Source organism: Dermacentor silvarum, chromosome 5, assembly GCF_013339745.2.
Source record: "Dermacentor silvarum isolate Dsil-2018 chromosome 5, BIME_Dsil_1.4, whole genome shotgun sequence".
NCBI lineage: Eukaryota > Metazoa > Arthropoda > Arachnida > Ixodida > Ixodidae > Dermacentor > Dermacentor silvarum.
Window position 1 is genome coordinate 110,731,710 of NC_051158.1, and position 13,079 is coordinate 110,744,788.

At 47.9% G+C, this 13,079-nt stretch overlaps 1 long non-coding RNA gene across 1 annotated transcript in view; it reads right to left on the minus strand.

The window, feature by feature from the left end:
• Positions 1-609: 609 nt before the first annotated feature.
• The window catches only part of LOC125945947 (uncharacterized), a 58,679-nt gene continuing 46,209 nt past the window's right edge, over positions 610-13,079 (minus strand). The window contains exon 3 of the long non-coding RNA XR_007467252.1: positions 610-732. This is a non-coding gene — a long non-coding RNA (uncharacterized LOC125945947). The remainder of the gene's footprint in view (positions 733-13,079) is intronic.

The following is a 13,079-nucleotide window of genomic DNA, read 5'->3' on the forward strand; positions in this document are numbered from 1 at the left end:
AATGGGATGTACTCCTTCACGATCTGTTCGATGCCCAAGATACGTAACTGAAGGTTGTCTGAACGTGCATTTGTCGGGCCTAAGTATCACGCTGGGGTTTTGGAATTGGTCTAATACATCCTCAAGCCTCCCTCCGCTGTCACCGCTACGCTCCGACATTAGCACGTCGTCAAGGTAGGCTTGGACGCCCGGTAACCCGCAATGTATCGCATCCATCTTCCATTGAAAGATAGCTGGCGCTGAAGCTATGCTGAACAGGAGTGCGTTATAACAATAAAAACCGCAATGGGTGTTAAGGACACACAACTTGCGGGATGCGTCGTTTAGCGGTACTTGGCTGTATGCGTCCTTCAAATCACCAGACCTCTCTTCACACTTTCTTTACAGCTGTTCCGCTCGACGGAAAGAAATGAAAGGTCAACGCCGACCTCAAGCTTCTCAAGCTAAAATAAAGTACTAAATCACGCTTTTCCAGCAGCAGGCTTGCAACAATATTGTTTAGTTGCCAGTTAAAGGGTTAATTATTAGTGAAATTTATTTGAACCAAATTCCAGCGCTGTATTTGAAGGGTACAAATGAACAAGACCAACACGCTGAAGCATGGCTGCGCAAAATTTATTTCAATTTACGTGCACTGACGACTTTTGTGCCCTGGTGTTGTCAGGGCAACAATATGGATACGAGTCGTTGCTTGTCCCGTTTGGCGGCGTGAAGTTCTTCGGAGGCGGGCAACTGCAATGTAAAGAAAATAATTGAAAGGCTGTTAGTCCAGTGACGTTTTTTATGAATCGGTCATTATTGTACTCTCACCCGCCGCGGTACCTCCGTGGCTATGGCACTGAGTTGCAGCGCCCGAGGTCGCGGGTTCCAACCAGGGTGCTGCAGCCGCATTTAGATGGCAGCGGACACATATACGTACACGCTTGTTCAAAGTGCATTCGGCGCACGGTATGGAACTAAGCCTGGTAAAAATTGATCCGAAGTACCTCACTACTGCAGTGCCTCAGAATCAGCTCATGGTTATGGCTCGTGAAACCGCTATTCCAAATAGTGTGCTATGGTCGAATGCTCTACGTACGCCTGACGCACATGTTTTTTTTTTCATTTCAGCATGCACTTTTCAGCTCCCTTTCGTTTTGTTGCCCTTTGAATGTCGCAATTAGGAGCATAAAGTAAAATTTCCTAACCAGGCTTGGTATTGTGGCTTGTTTCCCAGGTGCGTCTAGTATTCAAGCGTTTAACTGATAAACCAATAATGGCGCGGATATCAAATGAGATGATTCATTCTCTCCTTATAAATCGCGCAATGTGTTGTCACCTACCTTTTGTCCTTGACCACTGGCACTAAATATGCTTTCAGTTAACAACACGACCAACATATGGCAATGCTAAAATAGTAATAAAGTGAAAGCTAAGAAATCGAGAAAAATGTAAGCCTACGGATCACCTTATTTACATGCGGCGTAAGCTTTAAAAGAAATTCTCGAACTTTACGCAGCAAAACCACGAGTTGATTATAAGGCACGCCATAGTAGGGGACTACGGATTCATTCCGACCGCCGTGGATTCTTTAACATGCACCCAATGTGCGGTATGCAAGCGATTTTACATTTCGCTCCCATGGAAATGCGGTCGCCGCGGCCGGGATTTCATCCCACGTCCTAGGACTTAGCATCGTAATGCCGTAGCCACTACGGCACCACTGCAGGTGCAAGGGAAGGTAATTATAACCTTATCAATCAGTCCACCAAACGGTGTATTCCAGCTAATATGGCCCAAGCTATTTCAAAACAGGATAGGAGATGCGAAGATAGGACCAACGTTGCTCCATCGGTCCGCGTCCTTTTTGAACTGGTGCCTTTATGCGGTTATTGATAACTGAACTGTTATCCGATATTACCAAAATAATTATAACTGGTCTCATGTAGTAAGTTTAAATGCCAAATTGAACGTCGTATTTTAAAACGTGATATTTAGGAACGGGCAAAACATCATGCGGGCATATAGTTGGTTCATAATTACGGACTGATACTTACTGCGCGATGTAGAGCGCCCGCCTCGGCTGCAGGTTCGATTCCCAGTGCCGCCGAGCACACACACGCAGATTCACATATCCACAAGCGTACCTCGGCCTGACATTCGGCTTTCTGCAGTGTTGACACGCTTGGGAAATGAGACCGCGCTCTTAATTCCACAGAGATCCTAGTGAGCCCTCCCCCCGAAGCAACGCTTCCGAATGCCGTATAAAAAAAGTAACTTCACTAAATGGATGGCTCATCGACCTCCTGAACATGACAGGGCGTTCCTGCGAGGGTGGCCGCTGCTAAGCGCCATCGCACTTCTATTCACCGCCCTAAGCTGCCAGGCCGTGCTCTAGGTAACCGTGTCACGTGGCTTCATTTATTTAGCCGCAGCCGCAAGTTAAACTGCTGCTTTGTTAATTTTAAGCGGTTCCTGAAGTAGTCATTTAGTAAAGTGAGGTGTTTTAAACCCGCATCAAGAGGGCTGCTTTTGCGCACACGAAGCGCGCTCCTTTGATTGTTTTCCCTCCTTTTTTGTACAATCTTGAAACACGCCAAATTAGCTATCAATATGTTTCGCGCTATAAACGTTTTAATATGATGTTTTTGAATACTAAGAAAATTTTCTCACCATAATTTACTTGAATATACTAGTCAATTTTTCGCCCTAAACGATACCGGTTAAACGAGTAACAGAAAAATTACCCCGCTAGGCGAAAGACGTCTGCTGATGGAATAACTGTGTTCCCATCCTCATATCTTCTAGCTGTTTTTTTTAATCATATCAATCGTGGTAGCTTTCCTGTGCATGCATCTAAAGGTGAATTGAAGAGCAGGAGCAAAACGAACGCTGGACGACTTTTTACAGCGTAAGCTGTTATGGGCTCATTCCAATAGCCGTTTCGGTTTGCGATGATGCCGCCGCCACCGGCGTTTAGCCGCCGTAACCGCTAACGCTGGAAATGCGAAAAAAATACGCGTTTCCCACCTGGATCAAACCCGCGCCTGCTGCGTGGGAGCCAGATACTCTACCGCTGAGCCACGCAAGCGCTTGCTATCGGCCAGCTGAATTGCCCTATAAGGCAAGCGCGCAGGGGCAGATGACCCGAGCCTCCACCAGTATGGTGGCGTCATGTAGGTAAGGTGCCTGCAAACGCAGCAGGCGCAGACGACGATATGCGATTCAGTCGAGGCGCGCAATGAACTCGCTCCCCAGCTGCCGAGCCTCCACAATTATGGTGGCGCCATCTAGTTAGGGTGCCTGCAAACGCAGCGTGCCCGACAAGTAAGTTGGAATTGTAAGGCTTGATCGGGCTCAGCAGAATGGCGTGCAGAAAGCATTTCAAGCCGCAGCTCGCCGCCAACGCCGGGAGGACAGTTCAGATCGCTCTCGTCAAAACGAATCGAACAGACTGCCGCGAAGACCCTGTTGTGCGTTATGCCCAAATTGGAGCTGCTCTTGAGCCGCTCCACCAGCTTACGCTGTGACTGCGCCGCACACGCCTGTGACTTTTTCGTTTTCTTTCGTTTTTGAGCTAGATTCATCCACCTGACCCCACCGCCCCAACAGTCGTACACCAATATCCCACTTCGGTTTTAAGGGCAAGGAAATCAAAGGCATTGCCAAGGAGTGCAGGAAGCACACGGAATTACAAGAAAGTCTCCCTCCATTTCACCCTGTGTACGGCGAAGCTGGTGCGGACTGGCATGAGACATCACACAAGCACCGCCCCACAAGCGACAAACGTCACGCGCGCACGCACGCGTGCAGAAGTTCAGCATACATACTCATTCTTCTAGACCATCCGCCAAGCGCAAGTGCCTTATTGAGCTAAATTAATGTTTCAAAATAAGCTGCATCAGAAAATGCGTAAAGTACGACTTACACACAAGCTGTATACATGATAGCTTCTCATTCGTCCTTATTCCTGTTTATTCCTGTAGGCCCTCCGCTTGGCGCAAGTGCGTTATTGGACTAATTCAATTTGATAGGAAAGGAAGTTAACCAGATAGAAAGATTCGGTATGCTACCCTACGCTGAGGAGAGAGGGTAGGGGAGGTAAAGTGACAGGAAAGTAGAGATAGAGAAAGAAAGGAGCACAGACACACAATCACAGTCGGTCACTGTCACCGCATACTGTCACCGCACAGCACAGTAGCACTAGCAGCACTATAAATATCTGTTCAGGCTACAGCCGCTTGTCCAAGCCTGTAGCGCTTAAAAACTGCAACAGTGCCCTCGTTGCCCTCCGCTGCGATGGCTTGTGATGTCGGCATTCTAAAACAAGTTCCTCTGTTAGAGGTCTTTGGTCAAAGCACGCTATCGCGATTGCGAGGGATCGTCTCTGTAAATTATAGCAAGGACAGTCACAGAGAAGGTGTTGAAGTCTCCTCGCTACCAGAGTAATCACATGAGGCGTCGTCGGCCCATCCGATTAGGAAATCGTGTAGTGCCTTGGTAAAAACCACTCCCAGCCATATTCGGCAAAGCAGGGTAGCTTCGCGACGACACAGTCCAGCTGGGATGCGAAGGCGTAGAGAAGAGTATAGGTGGTGCAGCCGGTTGCTTTGAAAAGTTCCTGTGTTCCACATGGAGAACGTGATATCACGGGTGAGCATTCGAATATTTCTAGTGATATCTGTCCTCGATAACGGTATTGACTCCTCTTCGTCGCCTTGAAGGGGCGACTGAGCAGTGTTATGAGCGTGTTCGTTCCCTATGACGCCGCAGTGACTTGGAAGCCTCTGAAATGTCACGTGTTGTCCTTTCTCAGTCAAGGTATAGATGAGTTCTCTAATTTCGAATACCAGTTGTTCATGTGGCCAACGCCGCTGGGCTGAGAGCAAAGACTGCAGTGCTGCCTTCGAGTCACTAAATATTGACCATATTTGAGGCTGTTCTTGGCTGACGAGACTAAGTGCAGCGCGAAGAGCTGCAAGTTCCGCAGCAGTCTATGTCTTTGGGTGACACGTCTTGAAACGGATGGTCGTGGCTTTCGCTGGGAAGACCATGGCTCCAGAGGAACACTGGAGAGTTGCTGATCCATCAGTATAAAAATGTCGCAGTTTCGCCCGAAAGGCGAAGAATTAATTGCGATAGCAAATTAGTAGAGAACTATTCGGAGTAGGGATAGTAGTTTTATCGGCTGCATAAACTTGGGCACATTCGCTTACTAACTGAATTAACAAGCGTGGTGTCAGCGCGAAGCAAACATGAATAGATCACACTCAATGACCACAGACAACGACTGTCAAAACGCTGGCAGCAAGCGCAGCCGCCGCAGCGAGCGAAGGTTCGTGCGGTCTATCGCTTCAACGGAAACTGAGCGGCGAATGCACAGCGCATACAAAGATCAGAGCCGTGTGGAGATCGCTCTTAAGAGATGGTGCGGGTGACCGCCACAGCCGGGCAAAGTACAAGTACAGTTGCTTGCAGAGTAGAAGCTCCCCCCCTCCCTCCCGCGCTGCCTTCCCGCTTTCGTGTGGGAGATTGAGTTGCCAGTTCCCCTTGCGCCTGGTTGCAAGATACGCATTTGGAGCCGCAGTACAGCGTCGCCCCGCCTCCCTCCCTCCCATACCGCCACGGCCTTTCGCGCGACGGAAGTCGCGTTTGCTTTCCGCCGCGCGTTCGCTCTCCGTGATAGCGCGCATCCCACGCGCGCTTTCACTCGCGCATACGGTGCGCGGTGACGATTTTATTGCCCTTGGACTTTATACGGAACCTCATGGCGACGCCGACAGCAGAAATCCAGTTGAAGTGCCCATATAATTGCTATCGCAATAATATGTACGGGGTCAGCGCACCTCTCGTGCAAAAGGAGCAGAGTTAGTTGTTTAAGAGCAGGTGATGACAGCTCATATTTTTTCCTGATTCCTGGTACGGTTAAGTGCACTGCAGGTCGAGCCAAACACCACGGAGGAATCGCTGGCTTAGTTGCGGGGGTGAAGCCTGATGGAAGGCGGGTGTAATTATCCGAAACCATAACACAGAATGATGCCAGCGGCCTTTCTGACAGTAGTGTTGCGAGATGATGCGAACGGGCTCGGGCAAAATGTCTAATGTGCACTCTCAGCACTTCCACCGCAATGTGTGTTTGTATTGGTTGGTGACGGCGATTGCAAAAGTCACCACTGTTAATCTGCATTTTGGTAAACCCATACAAACCCTGACAGCCCTAGCTTGAATAGCCTGTATAGCATGAAGATTGTCTTGCAATTGTTGGTCAGTACGGGCAAACTGTATCTCAAAAAGCCCAAAAAAAAGAGCCCTGTAAAATTCCAACATTGCATGCACTGACATTCCCCAAGTCGTTTCGCCCAGAAACTTGAAAAACTAGGAGATTGCTGTCAGGTGCTGTTTCAAGTAGGTCACGTGCGGGCTCCATGAGACATCTCTATCAATGATTATGCCAAAAAATCTGTGAGTCGTCTCATAAGAAATTATCTGGGCATTTATAGAGATGGCATAGGGTGTCATTGGTTTGCGAGTGAATGACACCAGTGCACATTTGTCTGACGAGATCTCAACACCTTGGTTTCAGAGGTACACAGTTGTCAGAGTAGCAGCTTTTTGAAGTCTTGCACGTGTATGAGGACGTGTCACCCCTGAAGTCCATGTACATATCGCCTGCGTACATTGATATCTTGATCGCTGCTGGCAGACGTTCAACGAGACCAATGAGGGTGAGGTTGAATAGGGTGGGGCTTAGCAATCCGCCTTGAGGTGTAGGTGTAGTGCCGTTTGACCATTGTCGGTACACACAAAGAAGGATCTCATAAATAGGTAATGAGAAATCCATTAGAAAATTCGACCCCCTAGGCTAGCATCGAGGATAGTCTCGTGAGATATGTTATCGTATGCCCCCTTGACATCTAAAAACAAAGCTGCAGATAATCTTTTACTTGACTTTTGATGCTGAGTGATGCGTGATCTCGGCGAAAACCAGCCAACATGTTGTAGTGTTCCAGGTACCACTCCAAGCGGGCAAGGATCAACTTTTCCATTACCTTTCCCACACATCTGGCCAGCTCTACTGGGCAGTATGAGGTGAGTTCAAGTGGGACCTTGCCATGCTTCATGACGGCGACCAAGCGACTTGTCTTCCATTCTTCGGGAACCATGCCATCTTGCCAAGATACGTTGAAGATATCTAACAGTTCTCTCCGTGCGCATTCACTCAGGTTCTTCAGGGCGCGGTAGGATATTCCATCTGGTCCCGGGAATGAAGAACGCCTGCATAGAGCAAGAGCGCCGCTTCAAGTTCCTCAATTGTGAAAGAAAGATCCATGCGGCAGTCACGCGAAACGGGGATGTCACTGGGTGCTGTAGAGCCTGGACCGTGTGCTTGGCCAGCGATCGTTGCACACAAGTCTTCTGCAACATTAACATCCAGCCGCCTCTGGAAGAGAGCCAGCGCTTTGAACGGGAAGTTCAGGGAGGGAACGCAGACCACGTTGTGGGATGCGAGTCCACGTTGTGGAAAAGTGGCTTCCGGGGGTCTAGTGACTGGAAAAACATTGTCCAACGTCGAGATGCTAATCTATTCATGCGACATTGAATTTTGTTCTGTAGTTCTAAGGGTCATCGATGGATTTTGTACGCCGGTATCGCCGCTCCGCACGGCGACGGAGTGCACGAAGCCGCTCCAACTCAATATCGAAATCTGTGTGCTTCGACGAAACCGTGAACGTGCCTGCGGCGTCTCGCATTGCACACTTGATTGTTTTCTCTAAACCAGAGCACAAGCCCTCTCGACAAACAACGTCCATGGCAGAGGTAAAAGTAGTCCAGTGAATTAATCGAATGGTGTTCCTTGGGAAGGACCTGGACATCCCTTTGATGATAAGGTACGTGGGGATGTGATCACTTTCGTGGGTCTCGATATCCAAAAACCATTTAACACATCTTGTGAAAGCTGGAGACGAAAGCTAGGTGAAGACAGCTGCCATAATTGACGCCTCGTAGAAACGTTGGGCTGCCGTCATTCAGGAGTGAAAGGCTGTGGTTGTAGGCGAAATTTGCTAATCGTTGTCCTCTTGCATTTGTCCTTGTGCTTCCCCATGCCATATGGTGCGCATTAAAATATCCGATGATGACATATGGAGCAGGACACACCGACAAGATGGTCATTAATCTTTGCGAATGAAAATTACTTGAAGGCGATATATAGACGCCTACAAGTGTAAACATGACTTTGCCCTTTTTGATTGTTAGGCAAACATATTGATTGCCATCGTGAGGCGGAATCCGCTGGCGAACATAGGTGAGTTCTCGACGAATAAAAACGATTACTTTGCTGCATGACCAGTTGTTGTGGACATAACAGTATCGTATCCCGTTAATCTCACAGCTTTTGACACGTTAGGCAATATGACAATGATTGGGAAAAATTAGCGTATATAAACTCACGAAAGTCTGAAAGGCGTGACTTTAGTGCTCTTGCGTTCCACTGGATGATTGGCGCTGCCTTGACTTCTTCTCAAAAGGATGGCTGATGGTTGGCAATGTCTCTATTCGAGAGATTCAAGCACTGGGCTTAAGGCGTCGAGTACTCTCAGTGCACTTCAAACAGATGTGGTTCCAAAGTTCGACAAGATCACTCGAATGGCATCTATGAGCGGACGAAGCATTGAAATTACTTGACGATCTGCTTTGGGCGTGTCATCAGCGGCAGGAGCAGGCTCCCGAGTGGTCTTCACAATCCGATTCTTTGAGAAGTTGCTAACTCGGTAGCGCAGGCCGTTCTTCCGGAGAAAGATTCCTTTCGGCTGACTTTCTTGCACTGTTCTGCCCTCTTGTAGTCTGACTGGAGAATGTGGGTGCCACAATGGAAGGGCCGCGCTCCTTTTGTGCCGCTGCCTTTTTTGAGGACGTTTGGTGACGCGGACGCCGGATTGTTTCAGCAGCCTTCCTTTGTGACGAATTGTCCCGAACTATTTGCTTGAGAAGTGCAAGCTCTTTCTTGATGCGAGGGCAGGCCTTAGACGAGGCAGCATGACAACCATTACAGTTGCCGCACTTCAGGAGCATAGCCCGACAGGTGTCTTCCGCGTGAGGTTCAGCACACCGGAAACACAGTAACGAGTTTGAACAGACCCCCTTGACATGTCCAAGCCTAAAGCACTGATGACATTGAAGAGGCTTTTGTATGAATGGCGGAACAGGTTGTCGGAAGTGACCGACTTTGACGTGAGATGGTATGCAATCTCCTTTGAAAATTAGTTTGACGCAGCGCGAAGTTCCAAGGCGGCTCACATGAGTGATTACAACCCCCTCAATATCTGGTTTGACAAGGATAGGCAAGTGTGCGTTGGGAATGGCGACATCAATGTCATAGATTAACCCGCTGTGGGTGCATCGTCCATCGGGATATAGGAACGCACTTTGATGCGTCGTAGCTCTGAGATTTGTTGCAGTTTTTCGGTCACACTGCCGTTGAAAACATCGATTACGGGGACATTTTTCGAGTATTTACTTGAATGTCCCTAATATCATTCGGCTGACCCCTTCCAAGAAAACAGATAGTCCTTGCCTGTTGAGAAATCGCAGGTTGCTTGAAGATTCCTCGGGCACGAACACCATGGCGTGAGGCCAGCGCCCAGGCCTTAACTTCAGAGTCGCCGTGCTCACTCGCGTTGACGCATTTGCGTTGACATTTTTCCTTTTGGCCCTCTTTCTGCGGACAGAGATGAAGCTGTAATATGATGAGTCTTCGTCCGACACGGAGTACAGCTCACTGTCCTCGGTGGCGCAGAGCATGCTTCCTCTCTTCTTCGCGAAGGACGGCCGTGATGACTGCTGGCAGGAAGGCCTTTGGAAAGCTCCGCGTCCGTGGCCACAATACAGGGAGCCGAGGAACCACAACATTCAGAAGATTCGCCAGAAGCCAGAGAACACAAATAGAAGCACTCTACCAAGAAGCAAATGTGCCAGAAAATTCATACAGTAAGGCTTACACACAACCTACAGATATGATAGCATCGGACTGCAATTTAAATTAGCAAGAAAACATAATTTTGTTAGCCGGAAACTCAAACACAAACCCCGTTTTGAGCAGCCGTGGTGCTACTGTTGTGGGACAGTGTTTGCTATAATGTTGATTACGGTCGCAGCGCACGCTGTGCGACAGATGCAACGGCCAGAACACCCGCTCATCAAAGACTGATACATTGTTTGCACCAGTTCGTCACACACGCATGCACGTGTGCGGAAGAGCTGCATAAATTATCATTCTTGTAGGGCCTTCGCCTGCGCAATTGCGTTATTAAACTAGTTGAATTTCTGAAAGTAAACTGTGTACAAAATTAGTAAATTACGACTTATTCACAACCTAAACACAGGGTATCACCGGGTTGTAATTTGAATATTGGAGAAAACAGTTATTTAACGCGGGAACTCAGCCCTTTTGCCTGTTTTTGATGAGCACGCCATGAAAAATCCCAACCAAGTAGGCACCAACAACTAGGGTGTAAGAAAAGACAGATGCTTGCATTAAGATGCAGGCTTGAAATAAAAAGCAGGAGGTCGAACAGTGGGCACCTCAGACGCAAACTAGCGTTTAGGCCAGGGGATACACCTACCGGAATATCTTATAATTCCCCAGCGAACAACAAATTCCACAGAAAAAAAATCGTTGGCCTTTTCCCTACCATAAAATATGGGTAAGCGAAGCTTGTCCTGTGTGTAACTTGTGTTTCACCGTTATGTTTCTTGTCAGTAACTTGACCGTGACTAAGGGAAGGTCAGGTGATCTGCTCGGCGTTGGCGGAGTGCCGCAGTTTCAGCGGCTCGCACGGTAGGATCGGGCCGTCGACGACGCGCCCTTTCACGGGTGATCTCCCGTCGGCACTAGGCGAGAGCTGCCTGTTGTTCGGGGCTACGCACAATGCACGACCGTCCCATCGGTTTTCCGAGACTGAACTGAACAGAAACGAAGCGGGCGCAGCGCGCGCGATACCCTTTCCTGCCCTTCCCAGCGCGTGAGCCGCCGCAGGAGCCACGTCGCCGGCGCAGACTAGCGTATACAAGCTTCGCTTGAAAAACAGACAAATGCCACTGAAGAAGGGCATAGGTCAAGGAAACATAGTTTCTCCATTATTATCATCATATATGCTAGGAATATTCAAGATGACTCTTTGGTAATAGAGACTTTTAGTATTGCGGAAAATGCTTGCGTTAGCGTTAGCGTGTTACGCACGCTAATCTTTGCGGAACGCTGTTCGATAGAGTTTTAGTATAGCGTAAGACAACGATGCGCCGCTAAGCGCAAAACCATCTAGCTGCGAGTAGTAAAAGCAGCAAACTGAGCAGCTCGACAACCAAACTAGCCGTGTGGATCCACGCCAAGCCATGAAATGAGCCTGCATGTGAAGCGCTCGGGCCGAGGGTGCCACCATGTTTGCAACCCTAAAAACTTAGCGAGCGTTTAGCGTCTCCGCTATATTTCAAAAATAGCGGACTCACGCTACCCACAAAACTGAAATAGCGTTCTGAGCATGCGCAGTCTGACCCCGCTATTCTTTTGCGTTTAGCGTGGTGCCATTTCCGCAATACTAAAACTGTCTAATGTTAAGCTGTAAGGATCAATCGGGAAAACAGCAGCACACATTGGTTTCCAAATTACATTGTCTTCAAAATTAGCAGTACGGAGAGCGATCTGTAAGCAATTATTCAGCAGTTCACTAGAGAGTGTAAGGGCAGGTTTTAGTATTATTGTGCAATGTGCTGAATTTGAATACCCCATGTCAATACCGTTGCCAGGAAGAGAGACCATGCCCATTAGTAGTCAGCCTCCTTTAGATCCCCAGGAGAACTTTTGTTTAGGCTAAAGAGTAAAAATCAGTCAATTGTATTGTGTCTTGTGCCTTACATGAGTATGTTTCATTTTATTGTGCTTGTCTTACAGTGGATGCCATGTACATATTTTAAATAATATTGTACCGCCTTACTCTTTCTCCTTTACTTTTCTGAATGTCTCGATGTATTCGCGCCAACCTTGCTTGAATGTCCGCACTGCTAAGTATTGTTTCATTTATAACGTAAAACATTACGCGGATGCCACGTGATGTGGCTGTATATTTTCATCATCATTATCATCATCAGCCTATACTTACATCCACTGCAGGACGAAGGCCCTGCGATCTCCAATTACCCCTGTCTTGCCCTAGCGTATTCCAACTTGCGCATGCAAATTTCCTAACTTCATCACTCCACAAAGTTTTCTGCCGTCCTCGATTGCGCTTCCCTTCTCTTGGTATCCATTCTCTAACTCTAATGATCCACCGGTTATCCATCCTACGCATTACATGGCCTGCCCAGCTCCACTTTTGCCGCCTAATGTGAACTAGAATATCAGCTATCCCCATTTGTTCTCTGATCCACATCACTCTCTTCCTGTCTCTTAACGTTAGGATTAACATTTTTGCTTCGATCGCTCTTTGTGCGGCGCTTAACTTGTTCTAGAGATTCTTGGTTAACCTCAAGTTTCTGCCCCATATGTTAGCACCGGTAGAATGCAATGATTGTACACTTTTCTTTTCAACGACAGTCGTAATCTCCCAGTCAGGATTTGATAATGCCTGCCGTGTGCACTCCAACCCAATTTTATTCTTCTGTAAATTTCTTTCTCATGATCAGGGTGCCCTGTGAGTAATTGACTTAGATCAACGTACTCCTTCACTGACTCTAGAGGCTGACTGGCGCTCCTCAATTCTTGTTCCCTTGCCAGGCTATCGATCATTATCTTTGCGTTCTGCATATTAATCTTCAACCCAACTCTTACACTTTCTCGGTTAAGGTCCTCAATCATTTGCTGTAATTCGTCCCCATTCTTGCTGAATCGGACAATGTCATCGGCAAACCGAAGGTTGCTGAGATATTCGCCATTAATCCTCACTCTTAAGCCTTCCCAGTCTAAGAGCTTGAATACTTCTTCTAAGTATGCAGTGAATAGCATTGGAGAGACTGTGTCTCCTTGCCTGACCTCCTTCTTGATAGGTAACTTTCAGTTTTCTTGTGGAGAACCAAGGTTGCTGTGCAATACTTGTAGATATTTGCCA